This window comes from Chanodichthys erythropterus, chromosome 7 (genome assembly GCF_024489055.1).
Source record: "Chanodichthys erythropterus isolate Z2021 chromosome 7, ASM2448905v1, whole genome shotgun sequence".
Classification (NCBI taxonomy): domain Eukaryota; kingdom Metazoa; phylum Chordata; class Actinopteri; order Cypriniformes; family Xenocyprididae; genus Chanodichthys; species Chanodichthys erythropterus.
In genome coordinates, this window is record NC_090227.1 from 33,959,659 (window position 1) to 33,980,629 (window position 20,971).

Here is a 20,971-nt window from a genome sequence, read left to right on the forward strand (position 1 = left end):
TATATATATATATATATATATATATATATATATATATAATTATATATATATAAGGTTATTTAATTCTTTCGTATTTATTTTAAGATTAAGATCGACCTCAAAAAGAGATTTGGTAAAAACATGATTTGGAGATTTGGTCCGTGGACGCAAGCATACCGTTGCTACAGTCTGTTGACTCGATGTAAATGATTTGTTTATACGAATATATATTATATATAAATAAAATACATTAAATAAATACGATAAATACGAAAGAATTAAATAATTATTTATCTATCCTATTATAAATCCTATAAATGCTTGCGTCCACGGATTTTTAAATGTAACATGGATTTACCACGGTAACCATATTTTCGCCGAGGTAACAGTTGCTAGTCTGTTAGACTGTCTGGAGCAGGTCCCATCCCAGATGAAAAAATACTATAGTGTTTTTGATCCATACTATAGTAAAGTACTTGAATTAATTTGTTGTGGTAATTCTATAGTTGCTGTGGTAATATAACAACTTTAGTTATATAAACAAATTACTTTACCCAGTACTGTAAGTTTTCTACAACTAATAGGGTATACTACAATACAAATAAAAATAAAGTATTTTTTTTTTTTACAGTTTATCAGTTCACTATAGTTAATATTACAGTATGCTGTAGCATTCATCAACAAAGTGTTGTAAATAAATACTATAATATATACAGCATAATACTATAGCATGGTTCAAAAACACTATAAATTACTATAGTATTTTATGATCTAACCATGATATTTTTGGTGAAAACTGGCAGCCATTGTAAGCCATCGGGTTTATAATAAGGAATAAAAGTCTGTTTAAATACAACATGGTCTTCTAAATCATCGGAAGCATTTTCTTTAAAGTTAACTCCCTCTCACTTTGTGCGTGTGCGTGAGAGAAATGGTTTGCACTGTGGTTGTGGAAATCCCAGAAAATAACCAGACACTTTTAAAAGCAAAATGTTTCATTCTTTCCATTACAGTATAAAACGATGACCAAATTCATATAGCTACCACTTTTTTTTCTTTTTCTTTTTAAAAAAAATATTTACAACAACATAGGCCTATGATATTTAGGCGTTGCTAATAAGGGCGAATGATGTTTTATGTTTATGTTTATTTTATTTTAGTCTGTTTTTATCATGTTTAATTCTATTTATTTATATTTTGTGTATGTAGGCTGACACCTATTTTTTATTTTTCCTGTCATTGTATTGTGTTTTATTGATGCATTGGCAATATTATATATGTTAAACAATCATGCCAATAAAGTAGCCTACTGTTAGAACCCGTGCGATATATCTCAATCACTCCCTATTTGTGCAAATTCACGAAGCAATTCTGTATAATTCATTCACAATGTATCTGAGGTTGAAGCAAAAGAGACCTGACACAAACCCCTTCTAACACAGGCAACGATTTGTAGACCTAATCACATTATATATAATTGTATCTATCATTTATGACCAAATAAAATGAGTTTAAAAAGTGTGTTATGTTCGAAAGTTTACACTAGTGGCGTAATCACTGTAGTGCAAGAAGCATTTCCACAAGGCGGCAGCCGTGCATCAACTGGGACTTGTCTGGAATATACATTGAGAATTCATTCCAAAGCCTATATAATGCCACGTATTTAAACAATACACGAGGAAAAATAACACCCTGAATGCTACGCACTTCTGATACCGCATCTCAAGATCATAAAATGTAATTTATGTGTCTGTTGTTAGTGCAAAAAGTTTTTTTCAGGACATTTAGACGTGACAACAAACATAAATATACGAGAAATATAGTTTATATAGTTTATACAGATTTAATTTATGGATAAGTATTATTATCCGAACATCCTCAATCACGGTCTGCTGTGAATACCATCTGTTCCAAATGCATTATGGGAAATGTAGTACAAAAAAGGCGCAGGACTCGCACGAAACACCTGCCACCACCGCACACCACTTTTCAGGTGTTGTGTATATAAATACATAAGAAATAATGTATTGTTAAGTCACTTGACTAGCCACACGCGCAAAATAACGGTTCGCAGTTTAGTGATAAATCATTTAAAGAACTACATATCCCAAGTAGACTATAAAACGAGATTGGAGAATGTGGGGTGAGGGTGTCTTGTTGAGGAGGGGGGCAACACACACGGACTACACGCAGCATTGTGAGAATTACATTGTTGCACATTATCCAAGGGCTTAGAGACGATAAAATAACGCACAGCAGGACAAAACCTTAGTGCACATCTGCATCAGCATACTATGTGGACGCTGGAAACGACCACCGACAGAGAATTCATGTGAATAATCATATGGAAGCTGAATGCTGTTCATTTAGTGCAACATCTACAACAGCCTGCAGAAATTTACATTCCAGAGAGGTGGAGAAGTGGGTGTCTTTACATCCAAAAACTGTTTTAAGAATACATCATGATGAAGGGTTATGCATCTTAAGAGGCATTGGAAGGTAAGGAAAGCATGAGCATCATAACATTTGTTATTTGTGTCCATTGTGTGATATAACCTGTTGTGGTCAATGCTTATGTGGTTTTCAGTCTTTTAACATCTCACCCCTCCTTTTTTTATTTTTTAAAGCAGATAGTCCCAGATTGTGTAGCTAGAGTGGTCCCTGACCCGCATCATGCATAGACACTCAAGAGGGACCCGTGGCTTGCCCCTTTGTGTTCGAACCCATCTCATTTATGTGAGGGTCTCATTCCTCTCTGAACCCACCCTTACCGATCTGCCAGCGTTGCTTAGATACAGGAAAGAAAGAAGGGTAGCAAATGATTTTCTTTGGGTTGATGTGACAGGGTGACCTAATCAAGTCTTTGTCTCATCCTTTTGCAGTTTGGTTAAAGTACACACAACTGAACTCTATAAATGTGAATGTTAACTCAATAAAGTGAAATCAAATAAGCAGTATGTTGTCCAGAAAGACAACAAAAATGTATTAACAATCTATTAACACATCCATTTTATTTTCTTAGGGAAACTTATGGGAAAAGTGCAAGATTTCCTTCCATTTTTACAGACAAGTAGAATTTTCAATAGCATACGTCAACATCATGACTGTATTGGAATTTCAACATCATTTGTGGATTAATAAACTCTAACTGTGCTTTAAAGATTTTCATAGATTTAGATGATTTTAGCAGACCAGCATTTCCCATGCATTTAGATCAGTTATCACAGATTAATTGGTAATTATTAGTGGTTATTAAACTAGATTTGCTTCTGTTTTGATATTTTGATGTATAGATTTTGATTAATTGGCATGTTTTTTCTGGTTTTGTTTATTGTTATGTGAAAATTCTGTTTTGACCATACTAAGTTGCACCAATTAAATAATATTAACGGTACACTTTAAAAAATGCTGGGTTAAAAACAACCCAAGTTGGGTTGGAAAATGGACAAACCCAGCAATTGGGTTGTTTTAACCCAGCGGTTGGGTTAAATGTTTGCCCAACGTGCTGGGTAGTTTTATTTAACTCAACTATTGTATTAAAATTACTGTATTGCTTGCTTAAAATGAACCCAAAATATGCTGGAAATTAACATTTATTAATATGTTTAATAAATGAGCATTTATTGATAAGATAATAATGAATAATAAACAATAAACATTTATTAAATTGCTTATTAATAAATGTACACCTTTTGATTATTATTGTTGCCTCTAGTAATTATGTGTCTGATTTTTAATTTTCCACCTATTTTGGGTTCATTTTAATCCAGCCATATAGTCATTTTTAATCAGTAGTTGGGTTAAATAAAACTGCCCAGCACGTTGGGCAAACATTTAACCCAACCACTGGGTTAAAACAACCCAATTGCTGGGTTTGTCCATTTTCAACCCAACTTGGGTTGTTTTTAACTAAACATTTTTTAGAGTGTCATGGTCATGACCAGGTTATATTGGTCTCAACTGATTAAGTTTTTTTTTCTACTAGTATTTGAATTATTATGTAGCCAGATAAGAAATGAGAAGAATTTTGGTAGATCATGGCATTTCAGACTCATTTTATGGTGCTTTAACTGATATATTACATAATATCTCACTGTAAAACAGTAAACACATTGCTGCAATGCCTTTAATTAATATCTGATTCTGTCATGACATTCAGTTTGCCCTTTGCTAATTGGGCCCTTTTCAGTGACAGAATATGAGAGGACAGTTGCTGTTTGTGTTAATTGCGTGACTGTGGTGATAAGGGCTCTCTTTTAGACTAGAGTTTTTTTTAATAAATATCATACACACTGAACAATTTGGTGTATAGGATTTATTTTAATACAGTTTTCACAATGGCAAGTAATACATTAAATTAAACATGATGTTTTAAAGTAGAAACATTTAAATGGTATTTTCTTGCAAATCAAAAATAAATAAATAAATAATACAACTAAGAAAAATAATTTGCTAACACTTTAAAATTAGGTAAGGTCTCATGTGAACTAATGCATTAGTTCACTGACATGAACTAACCGTTAACAATGTATTCTTACAGCATTTCTTAACCTTTCTTATGGTTAGTTAATGAAAATGATCATTATCACTTTTGATCTTAAAAATGTATTTGTAAATGTTGACATTAACATTAATTACGATTAATAAATGGTGCAGAAGTATTATTTCATGTTAACTAGTGTAGTTAACTAATGTTATCAAATGAAACCTTATTGTATACCAATATTTTTTATTTTTTACAGTGTCATAGACAAATGCAGTCAAAATTAATCTGTTTTGCAGCTCACCGTGCTTCTCAATCCAGAAAGCAAATGGCCAGGCTGAGTGGAGTTTAGCGTGAAGAGTTGTAGACATCCAGTGTAATGTTTCCCAAGGCATAATGGAGGATCATCTATTTCTTATTAAATCTTGACTGTGACGGTATGCACAGTGACTCGGTGCTGAAACCATATAATGAATAAATCATAGTATTCAATATTTTAATCATCTGATGTGTGTAACCGTTATGTTCTGTAACACACAGTTAACAGTGAGTGAAAAAAGTGAAAGTGACGTGTGGAAAAATATAGTATCACATTCTCGGAATTTGTGCTCTGCATTTGACTCATACACGCACAACGTGAACACACACCCGGAGCAGTGGGCAGCCATTTTTGCTGCGGCAGTTGGGGAGTGATTGGGAGTTAGGTGCCTTGTTTAAGGGCACATCAGTTGTGGGTAATAAGAGTGGAAGAGAGCGCTGCTCATTTCCTCGCCCCACCAACATTTCCTGCTGGTACTGAGACTCAAACCAACAACCTTTGGGTTATGTATCTGACTCTCTAACCATTAGGCCACAACTGCCTTGACGGTATTTCAAAAACTTGCACTCTGAAACCCGTTTTCAGGCCCCCAAAATGCTGTTGTCATGTAAATGAACAGCTAAAATACATAAAAAGTTTTCCGTGTTGAGTTGAAAATGGTGTTGTGTAAACGGCCCCTGAGTCTCCTGCGCTGGGCGCGTTGTAAAGCCACACCAATACTATGACAATACGTTTTTTAAACATGCATGTTCTTGAGTTGGAATTGCAGTCTTAACGATTCAAATGTCAATAAGGTTTAAAAGAGGATACAACAAATAACTTTTTTTTCGTTGTGATGGACTGGAAACTTGTCTTTTCCATTTGACAGATGTTCATCTTCTGTAACTAGGCTAACATGGTACCTGGGGAATTTCAGGAGCCAGCAAAAGTCCCGCTGACTTAGCCTTAACTAGGTTAACGCTCTGTACAGTGCGAGAACGCTGTCAACGAGTCACATATGAGAGCTTTTAAATAGGCTACTCTATAGGAAACCTTTTTCTATCATGGGCTCAAATTGGTTAATTCACAGAGTTGTGACAACAGGGTTACCTGAAATCCAGTTATATATCAACAGCTCAACATTTACAGTTACAAAATTTAAAGCATTTTACAGTTCTTCATTTGGAGACCACATGGATTGTATTGAAAATAACAAATAGGGCACCTGCTGCTGAACACAGTTGTCTGTTTATCTGTATACACATGTGTGTGTGTTTGTGCATGCATGAGTTCTCTGGGTTTCTCTTTCCCTAAGAGACCTGCTCCCAAACCCAAACAGATGGAAGACTTTTCCTTCAGATGCTCATCATATCATCACTGAACATGTAATGGTTTTTACAAACTGTAACAGTCCCAAATATATGGAAGCTTGTTTATGCCACAGAATAAACAATAAAAAAAGGTAATTGGGACTTTTTATCTCACAATTTTTTTTCTCACAACTAAGTTTATATCTCACATTTCCAATTTTATAACTATCAATTGCGAGTTATAGTTGTGAGTATAACTCACAATTCTGACTTTTTTTCTTAGACTTGTGAGATATAAACTCACAATTCTTTTTTCCTCACTATTCAGACTTTATAACTTGCAATTCTAAGATAAAAAGTATTATTTTTTCTGTGGTGGAAACAAGATTACATAAAAATAGTTCAGCCTAGACAGGAAGGAAAATGACACTCTCAGCTCTCTCTATTTAAAAACATTAAATTTATTAGATTATTGCAGTGTGGCATTAAACACGCACACACAACTATAGCTTAACTCATTCACTAATTGTAAGTTAATCCAGTGATGTTTTAACAAAATAGAGTGGGGTTTATTTTAATTTTGGATCTCACCATGTATATCAGCCCGGAAAGCAAATGGCCAAGCTTAGTTGACTTTAAATATGATGAGTTGTAGACATCCAGTTGACAGATTTAGGAAAGGCACACAACCTTACACTCTGTCATTGCAGCACTGTCATGACTTCAGAATATAGTGTGAGCAACATTTAGTGAGGTGGTGAGGTAAGGGTTAACTGTGCCAGCAATGAGGGCTTCTGCTGTGGTATTCCAGAGCCAGCGTTGCCCCTGGTTTTCCTTTCGATCGATGGGCTCTGCGACAGGCCTTGGCATCTGGCCCCAGTCTAGGTGGCCTGAGAGGATATGTGAAAGAGAGACATTTCTGAGCACAGGAGAAGAATATGCAGATAAAAGGGATGAAAAACATTGTTTAAAGAGGATGGAACAGAAAGAATGAGTGAGAGAATGGAAAGGTAGGACATAAAAAGGGGTACAGGCTGAAAGAGCATCTTTTTCTGTACTTGCCAAATAGAAAGAGATACTGTAGATAGAGAAGTAGATATAAGGTACAGCCTCAGATGCATGGATAATTCATGAATATGCTACAGAGGAACAGTGAGGAGATGTGAGGCGTCAAACCTGTGCAACGGAGACAAGGTCAGTGAGGAGCGGGTAACAGGTCAGGTTGACCACACGTTGTATCCATTTGTTGACTTTTATGGATGATTTTAAAGTTCAGCAATTGAAAACACAAAGTTTTATTTAGGGCTGCACGATATATCGAAATATTGCAAATGTAGGCCTACATATTACATTATGCATATCGCAACGGCTTGCAACAACTGCATGATATTAATATTTCAAAAGATATACAAAAAAATCAAAGTTTTAGGCAGACGCAGACCACAGAGAGGAGGCTGGACACACGACTGTTAAATAAGTGTGACACGCTTAATGTTATTAAATGCAGTAAACGAAGTACTTGTTGACAGAAAGACGCCTCTCAGACAGCGCCTGATCCCAAATTTAGTTCTCTTCTGTAGCTTATATGACCAAATACACAAAAAATTATGTCTTGGTGAGTATTCGAGTAAACACAGTCAGTTAGGCTATGTTTTAAGAGGGCAAAACAGTTCAGAAAGAATGCGGGCATGTAACATAAGGTGCATTCACGCCATGTCGTACTTACCGTAATTACGTGATCTCAACACGTAATTACAGCTTGTAAAATGGGAATTGCTTGAGAGCTTCTACTTGTACCACGTGACTGCTGTACCACCTGACTCTTAAAGGCTCGCTGAAGTCCCTTGAAACGCACAGCATTATTCACTTTGTTTACGTAATTTTCATTGAAACAAGAAGACTGGGCGGGCCATATCAGGGCTCCTCCACCATATCACAGCTCGGCCAGAGCAATTGAGCTTGGTAAAGCCACAGTTTCCTCCTCCTAATCTCCTCCATTTCGCTTTAAAATACAGCATTCTGTGCAGAATTCAAATGGGTCCGATACTTTTCCTGGTCTGCACCAACTTGCACATATGATCTGCTCTGCACTATCATGTTCTGGCTGCATCTATAATTCAAATTTTTAATCTCCGTATCCGCTTACATATATTTATATATATAATCTATTTTTTATCTCTATAATAAAAATGTATAATTCAGATTTTGATCTCAATATCCATTTACATATATATATATATCTTCCAAGGGTTTTTTTCCCTCCTAGGACTTTTTTCCCAGTGCTAGCATGCTGGGTTTTTCTCCTAGGGGGTTTTTTCCACCCCTGGGAGTCAGCCGACATTGGCTTAATGTAGCACCGTCTTGTATGTTACACATTACCACGCTTGTTTGTACAGCTTATTTTTAACCACTTCCCTTTTTTCTGTGCTTCTAATATGTAAAGCTGCTTTGAAAAAATTACCAATTGTAAAAGCGCTATATAAATAAATTTGACTTGACTTGACAGACTGTGTGCCAATGCGGCAGTTTGCATGACACTATCAAGAAAAAAGACTTCATTCATCCCTATGGAAAGCATTTAGCCTACACTATCTGAATCGTTGCCTATCCTGTATATAGTGTGCTATGTGACATTCACCATGTGGAAAATAGTAAATATGTGAACAAGCTGCAGCTTCAGTGTCAATTTATAATGTAGGGGTGGGACGCTTTAGATTCTAGAGAGCATTTGATTGGGCAGAAAATCTGATGAGAAGCTGAAGTGCAGAGTGATGTCATCAGAATCACTGATACTGGCGGAAGTGAGTTTTGAATGCTTATATCTTAAAATGTGAATTTTATCATTGTTTTGGCACATACTCATACATGAAAATCCCTCACCTTTTGGCGAAATTCGTGGTTTTGAAACCAAAATAGGTGACCTACGTGAATCGTGTAGATTCGATGAGAAAATTCAGTGAACTGCGAACAGGTGCGCGCGCCAGAAGGGAGCGCGAGTGCATGGAAATATTAACGCGAAGGGCCTTGCATCACCAGTGCACACCACCATCAGAAGCTGAAAGCATGCCTGGCCTCGGCGATTTACCTGACTGAATTTGGTGAGTGATGGTTTCAATAATTTAAATATTTTCTGGTATATCTAAGTTAAGTTACCCAGGAGCTCTGTTGACATAGACTTGGCTAACGTTAGCTACAGCTTGATGAATTGAGTCATTTAACACAGCAGGAGAGAATGCAACGTTAGCCAGCTAGCCAGTGGCGGCTGGTGCAAAAACAAATTGGTGGGGCACAATTGAGAAATAGAATTAATAGAAATGCAGGAATTAATAGGCTAATTGTTAAATAATAATTTAACAAGTGATATGATAATGTATCATTACTAATCTAAAACATGGAAAATTCTGTATTTAAGGCATGCATAGGACTGGGATCTAAAAAAAAATAATCTGTATTTAATTAAAAAAAAAAAAATGTATTTCATATCCTGCCCAATATTGTCCTAGAAACAATGTTCATATTGAAGGCTATAAAAACAAACATGAACTGTGTAGTATGGATCAAATAACATTAGGCCTAGGCTATATTCTAAAATTGTAACTTTACAATGTAAAATCAAAATGTTTTTTAAAGCAGAAGTTAAATACACTCAACTAAAAAATGAAAATAAATAAAAACAAAAGAACAGACCAATTATTATTATTTTGAATACCCTACAAGTCACTTTAATGACAATGACGAAAGCATGTTAGTGCGAGCCCTCCCGGAACCCATAGAGATTGCATTGCAGTGCCTGCAGTTCGAAAAAAAAGTTCTTTGAATGGAAGTCTATGGGAGTAGTCGGGGCAAATCTCGGCCAGACTAAAATTGCCCAAAAAGAGGCGGTACTCCACAGAGCGTGACTCGATGCTGATTGGACTATATCCAGAAGCAGAACAAACAGCCTAGCAGTGACAGCTAGCGTAACTTTGGTTGATGTGATTGAAAAATTCGTCCCTTTCTCACTTTGGTGTTGTGTTGCCTTATTGCCCTAATGAAGAAACCGCCCCTGCAGCTAGCTAAAGCTCCGGTGGAAAATTATTAGCTAACGCTACCGTTTTTGAGGAGGTAGATTTTGAGGTGAGGGGACTGACAAGGCAGAAGGTAAAGTGGTCCACCGTTCTATCAATAAGCAGACCTGCCAACCTGTACGCAATTTGCGTAGCGGATACGCATTTTGACTTCAAAGTACGCTGGTACGATTTGTCACTCTAAAACCTGGTGACGCCTCTGTGCACACGCAGTCCTCAAAGCAAGCAACAGCAAAACAAGAAGAGTTCGACCAATCATATCACTAGGTTCTTCCCCCAAATTGCAAGTGGGGATGATTTGAAAAATGCATAAAGCCTATCATTAAAAAGAGACTGAAAATCGACACCAATAAAGATTCCTGCTCGATCCCCCTTCATAATACGTAGTAAGGAGGCCATAATAATTTTTGACTCATGGATGAAGTAAAGTTTCTTCAGCTCTCCCCAGGTTGGCAAAAAAGCATCTCAAAATGCATCAGATTGATGCTTTAAAATATGGAATATTAAAATTTTTCTTGCGGGGGAGCATGCCCCCGGACCCCCCTGAAGGTGTAATATCTTTCTCACCTTTTTCACCCCTGACCCGTTTTCATGCCTGCATACTAGCTTATAGATAACATTAAGGTTGACATATTCATACAAAAAGCCAAAAAACTTCAATTTTGATTTCATAGTGGACTTTAAAGTTACAGCAACCTAATAAACCTGCTTCCATCTGTGTGCTTAATGTTAATCAAACAGCAAAAATCATACAGTGAAGACAAAGCAGTTTACATTTGATTATTCAATTTCTATTGTTAAATAAACCTATAATGTAGGCCTACCTGATACCCTAAACCCCCTGGTTTACACTGACATTAAAATTACACATATTTGATTATATAAATAATTTTTGCAATATTGAAAGGTCACTAACTTCACCTGTGCTTAAGCTTGAAATCAAAGTCAATGTTCCTGAGTAAGCTTACATACAACCTGAAGCAGGGATGGGGTGCTGAGTCAGACACTTGGGCAGCCGCAGCTGTTGAGAGCTCCTACGGCATACAAACACAAATTTCTGGTGAGGCAGTTTATGCGAGAATAAGACAGTGACTGTACCGTCCATCGCTGCTGTGACAAACAGATCCCTATATTCTATCATTTTTAACTCCTATTGAGATGCTTTCTACTCTGATTTATATGGTAAGATTGAGAATAGTATCATTCCCAGGCCTTTGAGATCCGTGAGGACTGTGTTCTACAGCAGTGTTTCTGTGGCTTATCATGCTTGATCATAATAGACCAGCTTCTGCAGGCTGGAAGCGGAGGACCTGACTGGTGGCATCCCCTGTGGATAGCTGTAGTCTGGTGTGTCAAGACAGGCATGATGAAGGGTCAACAGTTGCTCAGGAGAATGTGACTCAAGTGGGCATGTTAACTCGTTACTCTTGGGCACAAACACAATTCATGATTACGGATTGCTTAGCTGTATGTTGTTAACTGATTCAGTTTCTCCTCAGGGCAATGTCCCATTTAGCATGGATATATTCTCAGAGTTAAAAGAAAGTGGTTGAAGGGATATTTAATGTCTGTCAAAAAAAAAAAATGGCTTAAAATGTTTTTGTTTATGTTATAAATTTGCTATGTAAGGATGTTTTTTTAGATGAGAACTTCACGCTTTTTATCTATGCCCAAGATAATTGTGACATTAAGTTAATCAGGCAGAAACTTGTTCAGATGAGTCAAAATAGCACCTAAGGTTATATCTAGTTCTACTTTTATGTTTGGTATACAAGGCTAAATTAATTTTCCCTTGAGAGGGTATAAAATAAGATGAAACTGAAAAAGAATGAAATAAAAATGAGAGCCAGTATTTTCTGAGAGGCAGAATGGGAAATAAACATGACTGAAGCTGAAGGCTACATGAAATGAATTTAAGACTTGAATTTGATTAGAGATGTAGGCATTGTTCACTTGTTTTTCTGTCATTTAGTTGGTTTAAGGCTTTGGGTTAACGGCTTGAAGTGAAAGGTTATAGTTTTTTGTTATTAGGTTGAGTGTGTGACTTTGGATAAAAAGTTTAATTTTACACATCTTCGAATTAAGTTCAGTATTGTGAACTCTATAAATTACTATCATGACCTCAGTTTTGGATTATTTATCTGAAGAATGTCTTTGTTATTGATGACATACACTGGCACTAACATGATGATGCCCCATTTATTATTAGGCCACATTCCCAGGAATTAAATGCTTTTCGTTTTCCAGTTATAGAGTTTCAAAAGGTCAGCTGAACAAAGAATCATTGAACGAAGGCTTCTGAGCGTGGAAAAACACATTCCACTGACACCAGATCACCTTGGACGAAAATGTTGATTGAAATCGCTAAATCATAAATTTAGTTTATGGGAAAAAAAGACACCATAATCATACTTTTTTTTTCCCAAGAGAGGTCTAACAAGCAATAATGTATCCAGCTTTATAAGGGTTTAATCCATTAAACATGAAATTAGATTAAGCCTTAGGGCCAAGCCGTTGAAAATTACTATTTTATGATTAGATTAATCCTCAGCCGAGAGAGAGTGTACGTTTTGTCAGTATGTTAACCCTAGAGTCACTGGACAGACATAGTTTTTCCATTCTGTTTCCAATCTAATCATAGATAGCACAACACTGGAGCGTCCACTGTTGAATGTGTGAGAACAACCTATCCAGCAGTGAATCGGAGAGAATGTAAGCCCACCCAGTATGTGAATGTCTGCTCTTCTCTTTCAATTACATTTCCATTGCAGCCAGCTGTGAGGTTTCGTTGCCAAGGCAACTCAGACACCCACTCTACAGTGTTCGGCTCACCCTTGCTGATCAGGCACATTGGTCAAGACCCACTAAAAGCGACTGAACAACAAAAGAGACTAGGAAAGAAAGGGGTAAGCTAAGGTCATTGGATGTTTTGTGTGTGATACCAGAGATTGAAGAAGGAAGAAACAGAAAATTTGATCTTTGTGTTCTCTGCCTGAATTTATCCTTGAGAACGTATTACAAGAATTTGTATATGTGTGGTATCAAGAATAAGAGTATTAATATGCTGAGCACAACTGTTAAAGCATTATCTGTAGTAGGTCATGTTTATATGTGTTGACCAAAAGAGAAAAATAATGGTTTATCTCCGCCTGTTGTTTTTTGTGAGTCTAGCAATGGCTTTATAAATGAGAAGACGGTCATTTTGAGATTTTGGATGGGGGTAAGGAGGATGTGATGCTTGGTGAGAAAATGAAACATGAATTGAATAGACTGGGAGCAAAATTCAGATTTAAGAGGATTTTGCCTTTCATTTGAGATTTGATATCCTATGCTTATATATGATTTACTGAGTTCCATTCTTTTATTAGACAGTGTTATAGAAGTGCATCACACTTATTTGCTGGATCTAAAACTCTCATGCTGTCTGGTTCTGAAACCATGTATGGAGGCAGCATAATTACAGTTAAACAGAAATTACAATTAATACAATGCAATTAATGTAGAACATTATGAATATAGAAAAAAAAAAATAAAACTATTAGCCTATTGACCCTTCACCAGGAGTTTGATTGACAGGCGATCTAACCACTCATAACGCCGAATCGGCCATTTTGTCCGACAAAACAGTCAGGGGAGTTAGCAGATTAAAGTAGGTGGACTTGAACTTAAAAAATGGTGTATGCTGACGTCTTTCCGCGATTGAAACAACATTCCATATGATGTTCATTTGTGTTTATTTGATGCTATAAATGAACTAGTAGGAAGAGAGGATTGGTTCACGAGCCACTTGAGCTGAGGTGCTACAGCGATCTGTCATGACACATTAAAAAGCCACAAAATGGTATTTATTGTTAAATTTTTTTTAAAAATGACAAAATTTGAAATTTGAGACTTCGTTTCATATCATAAGTAACCTGCTCTGTCTTTTCTGTCAATGCGTTGTCAGTGTCCTCTTTGCTCCACAATGTATTTTTCACTGCGTGAGAACATGATGAGTGGCGAGAAAACGGCATGGCTTGTCGGACAGCAACAGTAACTAAAGGGGCCGGGTCTTCGCGAATGGTCAATTGATCCTTCGCCGGGAGTTTGATTGACAAGCGATCTAACCAAACATAACGCCAAATCTGCCATTTTGTCCGACAAAGCAGTCAGGAGTTAGAAGATTAACCTTGTTGGACTTGAACTTGAAAAATGGTGTGTATTGACGTCTTTTCGCATTAGAAACAACATTCCTTCCGATGTTCATTCATGTTTATTTGATGTAGGAAGTAGGAAGAGATGATCGGTTCACGAGCTGCTTGAGCTGAGGTGCCACAGCAATCTGTCACGACACATTAAAGAGCCACAAAACAGTTTTAATTGTTCTAATTTCTTAAAAAATTACACAATTTGAAAGCTGGGAAAGCTTAATATCATAAGTAACCTGCTCTGTCTTGTCAGTCGACATGTTGTCAGTGTCCTCTTTGCTCCGTGATATTTTTTTTCACTCTGCTTGTGGCTTGTCGGACAAAGCAACAGTAACGAGGAGAGCGGGTCTTTGCGAAGGGTCAATTATGATTAATTATGTTTTTTCCAAACAAATTATCAACTAGGCTAACCACAAAAGATTAAAAGTAACAATTTTTAAAAGTTTTCAGTGGCCAACAAACCATAAATAGCCTACTGTCATCGTGTTATGATAAATTTACACATCCAAACTATATTTTAAAAATCATTAGTAATTTGTTTTGTTTAAAATTAACTCGAACCACAAAAAACTGCCCCAGAACATTACTGTCACTATATCACCCTGTTTTGCACTATTTTCCGCCGCTAGTCTGTCACCATGGTTACTGATCATTATCATCATCACTGTCAGCTGTGTATCGTTTATCACCTTATTTGTTTGTGTATTTAAGTCAAGTGTTTTCAGTTCATCTTTGTCTGGTATCATCAGTGTATGTATGGTTGTGCTTTGTTGTTTGCCAGTGGATTTATTAAAGACTGTTTGACCCGTCATCATCTTCTTTGTGTGTGTATTTACAACCAGGTGTGACAGAATACCGAATCAAAAAGATAGATTGCGGCCTGTTTTTTGTAAGTTTTGTGTCCGTGTATTTGTTTATTTTCTTTTTGTCACCATAGACTCTCCCTCATTCCTGTTAATCTGCCTTGAGCAGGGAAATCGCTCCCTCGAGGCACATATAGCAGAATTTCTCAATCTAGCACATCTGTCGAGCTTCCCGGACAACTGCTTTGGTTCATTCCTCTTAGTTGGACTCAAAGGCACAACTATCCTTGATCTCGAGGGAGCTTTGCTGCATTTGTAGAGTGGGTGCTGGCATCATGTAGATCGTCTTTCACAGTTGGATTCGAGGACAATGACACCAGCCCCACTCCTACTCCAGTGCCCAGCCAGGAATCTCCAGACAGCGAGGAATGGCAGCACGATCCCAGAGAGCCCACCTCTACCGTGATGCAGGAGCCAGCGACCAACAGAATGACTGAGCGAAACATCGCTGCAGAGCCGGAGCACCTGCGAGTCTGACCAGGTGTGTGAGTCGGCTGCAACATCCGTCGCTGAAGGAGTTCGTTATGAGTGTGAGGTTATGGAATGGAGCCCTGCCCACACTCCCGCCACTGAGAGTGAGTTTCTGACGTGTATCATTAACTATTATTTTGATTTTGGAGAGGAGGATCCCCTACCCACTTTAATCCTTCCCAAGCCTGTCTGCTATATTTTAGATGAGCTGGTCCCACCCAGCCTCCCTCTCCCACCTCCTCTCCATACATCTACCCAGAATTTTTGTTTTTTCTCCAGTCCCTCTGTTCATCATCAGTTCCTTCTCCAGCCCTGAGCCACGCCTGGTCCCCAGCCCTCGTTGTCTCCCATCATTCCCTCAGTTCCTCATCAGCCTGCTGTGAGCCAGCTTCTTCTGGTTGTGGAGATCCTGTGGCTCCGCTCCAGGCCTCAGATCCCGTCATGCCACCTCGGCCCATTGCCCTGACTCCTCCACCTATGCTCCTTCCTCCCTCGACTTCAACAGCTACCATCGAGCATTCAGCTCCGCCAGACTCCCTCGGACCATCGACTCCACCTGGTCCAGACATCGGCATCACATCGCAACGGACTTGCAGGCCATTCGTTGCTCTCTGGCCCTCCACCCTTACTGCTCCGTTTGGCTTGGCCTTCACTCAAGCTCCGCCTCAATCCTCAGTCGTTCCAGCTCCACCTCAGCCCTCTGGTACCCTGTTTCCATCTCGGGGGTAGTCAGAGACCTTCTGAGTCACTCCACTCCTTCGGCTCTCTGTCTGCACCCAGGGCTCTACCTCCATCTGCTCCAGCAACGTCGCCATGGTACACCATCCTGGCTGTGACCTGGAGCACCATCAGGACATTCCTGCTCATGGCCACCCCCAGGATAACACCACCATCTGCACCTCCTTGGACTTCCCTCTGTTCCAGCCCTCTCGCGGACTACCGTCCTCCACTGAAACCTCCTCCATCAATCTGCTGGTGCAAGGTCACGCCTTTCCAGGAGGGGGCGTTATGTCATGATATCACCCTGTTTGGACTTCTGTTTGCACTATTTTCCACTACTAGTCTGTCACCATGGTTACTGATTATTGTCATCACTGTCAGCTGTGTATCATTTACCACCTCTCTGTGTATTTAAGTCATGTGTTTTCAGTTCACCTTTGTCTGGTATCGTCAGTGTATGGTTGTGCTTCGTTGTTTGCCAGTGTGTGGATTTACTTGCCAGTAGATTTATTAAAGACTGTTTGACCCGTCATCTTTGTGTGTGTATTTACAACCAGGTGCGACAATAACTGACAGAATAACTTTTTTTATATTTAAGTCGACTGTCATTGAATAATCGCACAATTAACTCATCCACTCACTGATGACTAAATTTAAATTTTAGCTTATTTGTATATAAACTAAAGGCGTTTGAAATCGAAAAGATAAATGGAACAAAATGATTGCGTGAACGCACATAGTCAAAACTTGGGCGTGTTCATGCCTTTCAGAACGACAAAAACCTGATCGCGCTCCTGTCGCATCAACTGATGACTGGCAAGTAGGCTAATTGGCAGCTACCGCCTTAAAGGGTTAGTTCACCCAAAAATGAAAATTCTGTCATTTACTTACCCTCATGCCATTCCACACCCGTAAGACCTTCAATAATCTTCGGAGCACAAATTAAGATATTTTTGTTGAAATCCGATGGCTCTGTGAGGCCTGCATAGGGAGCAATGACATTTCCTCTCTCAAGATCCATAAAGTTACTAAAAACATATTTAAATCAGTTCATGTGAGTACAGTGGTTCAATATTAATATTATAAAGCGACAAGAATATTTTTGGTGCGCCAAAAAAACAAAATAACGACTTATTTAGTGATGGCCAATTTCAAAACACTGCTTCTGGAAGTGTATCAAATCTGCTGTTCGAAGCGCCAAAGTCACGTGATTTCAGCGTTTTACCGGTTTGACGCCCAATCCGAATCATGATTCGACATGCTGATTCATAAGGCTCAGAAGCTTCCTGAAGCAGTGTTTTGAAATCGGGCATCACTAAATAAGTCATTATTTTGTTTTTTTGGCGCACCAAAAATATTCTCGTCGCTTTATAATATTAATATTGAGCCACGAACTGATTTAAATATGTTTTTAGTACATTAATGGATCTTGAGAGAGGAAATGTCATTGCTGGTTATGGAGGCCTCACCGATATCAAAATATCTTAATTTGTGTTCTGAAGATGAACGAAGGTCTTACGGGTGTGGAACGACATGAGGGTGAGTAATAAATGACAGAATTTTCATTTTTGGGTGAACTAACCCTTTAAGGCGGTAGTAGAAATAAACATTATTAAACTGGAATTGCTGTCGCAGCATTAAAGTACTGCACATGCAGCCTCTTTCGCTGTTTAAAACTAACTGCCTCAAAACATTAGCCTACTGACAGAATTATTTTTAAAAATTCGAATGCGACTACATTGTACGTAAACTAAAGGAGTTCGAAATCGATAACTGGAATAAAAAAATAAATAAAAAAAAAATGCCTGAGCGCACATAATAAAAAGTCGAAACTTTGGCGCGTTCACGCCTTTCAGAACGTCAACCCTGATCGCGCTCCCGTTGAATCACCTGATTCTGGTAAGTAATCAACGCAGCATGAAGGCTGTAGCAGAAATAAACATTAAACTGGAATTGCTGTAGCAGAATTAAACGACTTTGTATGCAGTCTATTTCGCTGTTTCTCTCTTCATACTGTGGGCGTCTAAAAAGAAGTTTAAGGGTGAGAACGTCTCAATCAAAGAAGTAGGCATTTACTACTGCCGGAGAAAATGAAATCTGAAATTCATTTTTCTAATTGGAGTGGAAGGGGAGAGCATTATGTGATCTCGAGCGGCTCGCCCACGCATGCAATCACAATCACGTGATTTAATCTGTAGCCACAGTGAATGCAGCACGAGCCACCTGTTTGTTTGGTATATCAATATTCTTCTAAGTCCACGATTGAACTGTTGTTGGCAACACTGATTTGTTTAAAGATTTATTATTTCATTGTCTTCACTGTCAAACTATACCTCTGTGAGTATTTCTTATAAATATGCATTTAAATCAATGTTGTGTGACTTAAACATGCACAAATTGGTTGGATGTATTTTGTGACAGCAGTGTGAAGTTCATGTCCTTTTATGGTGCCTGAACTGGTGCTCCACATATTCAGCTCTGGTAATTTAGCTCAGCAGATGCTCTATAGAGAATATTCAACAGAAATCTGTGGTCACAAGAGAGCCCCAAAGATAGAAACACTTCAACTGTGGTGCCTTCATAAAATGAGTGTGAGGGACAGATATCGGTGAAGATGATGATAATGAAAAGTCAGTGAACGAGAGGGACAAAGAGGGCTTGGAAAATAAAATACGAGTAGAAGGGAGAAATTGCACAAATGTAAAGTGCATTTATAAGAGCAGCATATTTTGATGTGTTAGGACAGCTAATGCTTATTTATATTACTATGCTTTTTTCTCAATTGTTACCATACTTATATTCAGCAAAAAGTATGAGACCACTAATGAAAATGCATTTATTTTCTTATTTTTTGTAATTTAATATGATATTTTTATTTGCAAATTATTTATCAGGATCTAATTTTTCTGGCAGAATTTCTTAATATTTGGTTTGTCTCTCTTTTACTTCAATGACAGCAGCTCTTGATCTAATCTTGTTTGAAGCAAGATTGAAATTTTCACTTTTGTACAAAGGAGTTCATATGGTCAGTGTCAGAAATTTGCTTATGTTGGTGACCTAGGAATAGTGCAGAATCTTAATTTTCTTATTAATTTTTATAACTTAGTTTCCTTAGTTTTGCAAAATCCTTTCAGTGTGTCTCAGACTTTACATTTGTAATTGTGGTACACTGAAACACCATAACATACATTTAATGTTTTTCAAAACACTGCTTTATTTTTCTGTGTACATTTCAAAGTTATATTGTTGTAATTTGTATTAAATGTGGAAAAAGTCACATCTTGGAATGTAACGGTGATGAAATATTTGGTTTTAATCATGCATGCCAATATTCTGTGCCTTTTTGCCAGTTTTCTGAACATTTGAATATGAAAATCTGTCTTAGTATTTGCGTAGGCTTATACTAAAAAAAAATCGACATGGCTTATAATAACAATGAATTGAATCACTGTCTTGATATGCACTACATAATTCTACACTTGTCTATCTGTCTGTCACCCTGTAGTTTGGAAGGTCACCCTTAATCAAGAAGAGCAGCTGTAAACACCAGCATCTGGATACCACTATGATCCTGATGCACTGCACGCTCTCGGACTGACGGGTTTTCTCGGCAGCAAACTGGCAGAGAGAAAGAGAGCTCGCACAGGTGGGCCAGCAGCATCCCAGAGATTATAGATTTGGAGATTACAGGACAACAGCAGGTCAGGGCACATTGCCTTGTTGAAATCTGAGTTTTCCACCTCACCAATTCCGTTAAGAGCTGTCATTGCGAAATTGGCAGGCGAATCCTGTGACACAACACACATTCGCGTGCACTCGACTGATAGTGTACTCCTCTAGCCGCTAGACAAATGCAGTGTTAGAACAAAATCTGATGCCATTTTTTGTTTGCCTTTTTCTGCAATCCAGCTCCTTGGCGCTCGTATCCCTTTTTTGTGCTTGAGCCCTTGAATTCTTTTAATCATCTTTATAGCCATCTTTTCCTCTAGTTTTTCATTTTTACTGATCTGGAGATAGTGCTCAAACTATGATGTAGAATGTCCTAAAGTACTCAGCTAGACTGGAATGTTTAATCCCCACTACTGTTTTCCAGACAATTGGGAAGTGAAACCGCTGCATGGGACTGAAGAGCAGCAGAGAGATAAGTTCCTCATAGTTGAATCTGCAAAGCTGCTTTCATTGAAGACACCACAAGGGGACAACTGCGGTGGCATGTCTCTGCACTTAAAGTAACTCACAGGATACGACTGCGAAATGAATGAGACGGAATGAGTTTAGAAAGTGTTGTATAATATAAAGCTATTCAAGATGACTGCAAAAGAGCTTCATTACAAGTCTGTGAGAAAACTCCACCCTTTTCCTCCTTTGGCTGTGAAGTTCAGCACGATGGCTCGGTAGACGAAGCGCTCAGACGCGGACAAACCAGATTACAGTGACAAACTTGGACTCGTAGAGGACTGTAATGGAACAGACACGGATGACAGCCTAGCTTGTCTGGCACTGAGATGTCAAAACCACAGAGAAGGCTATTCTTCCAACTGTCACTGCAAGGAGAATAGAACAGATCACGCACACGCCTACAAGCAGACTGAT

At 38.1% G+C, this 20,971-nt stretch overlaps 1 long non-coding RNA gene across 1 annotated transcript; it reads left to right on the top strand.

Moving 5' to 3' along the window:
* The first annotated feature begins 12,921 nt into the window (after positions 1–12,921).
* Positions 12,922–20,830, top strand: LOC137022815 (uncharacterized). Its single transcript, XR_010895440.1, has 3 exons — positions 12,922–13,043; positions 19,884–20,024; positions 20,472–20,830. It is a non-coding gene; the product is annotated as an uncharacterized lncRNA (long non-coding RNA).
* Positions 20,831–20,971: the final 141 nt, after the last annotated feature.